Here is a 1966-nt window from a genome sequence, read left to right on the forward strand (position 1 = left end):
GGTGTGTAGAATAGAAGGCGGATCGTACCAAGAGGTCTCTTTGGATATTGTCTCTTTTATATGCAGCTACTGGAGGTTGTCCGAAGATCTCTTAGTGCTAGATCATCTTGTAGAATGCTGAAGTTCTGGTCTCTAATGGGTGTGGATGGTAGGTCAGAGTGAAGACACAGCGGTTTTCTGCATTAGGGGAACTACTGAGTAACTTAATTGGGGGTAAGAACCTGGAATCTTGGAACGGACTGTGCTTGTTTGAGGGTTTGTTCTATCAGGGTTGCTGGGTAGCCTCTGCCAGGGCCGGGGCCCTGAAGTATGTGCTTATACTGTTGCAGTTTCTATGACAGTCATTTTTTTTTTATCACTGCATGGCCGACAGAACCGAAGGTATTGAGATGCCTGTTTTGCACGGTGGAGTAGGGGAGTGGGTGTGCCAGTGGCTGGAAGAGTGCAGTAAGTACAGTACCATGGGAATTTGTGGGTTTGTAATGTACTGAGATAGGAAGGGAATGGGAGTCAGACTGGATGCTCACGGTTTTGATATCTAGGAAGGAATGGGGCATGTCGGATATCTCATAATTATGTGAATTTGTGGGACGGGTACTGAGAAGTTGGTAACATACTGGGTCAGTGGATGGAATTCAGTAGTTCAGGTTTGGCCGGGACGGTGGCCGTGGAGATTCCAAAGCCGTCGTCAATGAATCTCTTGAAGACACCCCGCTGGCTGGCCCGTCGGTGTCCCGGGTCAGTATTGCCCGGAGCAAAGATCCGTGACTTTATCCAGTATAACACATGAACTAAAAACTACTGATTTGATGGGCCCATTCGTCCAGCTTGACCACGAAGCCACTCCTCATTTGTTGGTAATCGTTGTTCCTTGTGGTGTTGCGTATATGGGTTTGACCGAACGCACGGTGACGCCTCCTTGAGCTACTGATACTGATACTTCTTCTCTTCATCACTGTCAATATCAAAATTGCCGACCAGATCCAGTGTTCTAAAACTCAAAAGAGTTATGGGTCAAGGCTACTGAGCTCTGTCAGACGAAAGATGGCGGTCACATTAATAGTTCGATAGAACTCATACTGAGGTAATGTTTGACGGCCCTGAGTGAAATAACTAAACAAAACAAGCACATACAATCCGGAGAATCTAAACATAGCAATAACTCTGAACAAGCACATACAATCCGGAGAATCTAAATATAGCAAAAACGTCATATGCTACCGTGGATGACAACTCTCAAATACGCTTGTGCGTATACACATACGCTCGTGAATGTGAAGTTTTAATTTAAAGCCCTTTTCACCTAGATTTTCGGGGGAAAATCGTTTGAAGACTGATGCTGATAATTGCAGTTGTAATGTTCAAAATTTCTGAAAGTTTGATTCACAGTCCAGTTGGACATTTAATTTGGTTAAGTTTAAGTTAACTTTGTTCTGGTTCTCGCTCCTTTGCATGGCTTTTTTCAGTTCAAGTTTGTTTTTTTTTGTTTTTTGTTGTTGTTTTTTTTGTTGTGTTTTTTTTTCAATAGTCACATTAATTACACGGCGTCAGTGGAACGTCGTTAAACTCAAGAACACACACAATCTGGAAAACAAAATCGTATAAAATCACATTATGTGGATCGATGATAAACTGAATAACACACACATTCTGAAAACAACAACAACAAAAACCCAACCTGCAACATGTGCAAGTGTTCTTTGACCAAGAATTTTCCAGAAATGTCAGTGGTTCCCCTCAGTATCAGTCTCCGGCCATGTCTGTCCATCTTTTCGGCACCCACTCTGTCTGTCTGTCTGTTTCGCTCTAGACATATACAGGAATCAATGCATTGCACAATTTCTTTTCGTAGTTGAAACCTTAACTCACTCATATCGTTAATGTCTGTTCATAAATACCTTGTTTGGATTTGTTTGGGTTGATTGCGGTTCGTTTATGTTTTGCTGAAAGCATTATGGGACGGATT

The sequence above is a fragment of the Babylonia areolata genome, chromosome 19 (genome assembly GCF_041734735.1).
Source record: "Babylonia areolata isolate BAREFJ2019XMU chromosome 19, ASM4173473v1, whole genome shotgun sequence".
In the NCBI taxonomy this organism is placed as follows: domain Eukaryota; kingdom Metazoa; phylum Mollusca; class Gastropoda; order Neogastropoda; family Buccinidae; genus Babylonia; species Babylonia areolata.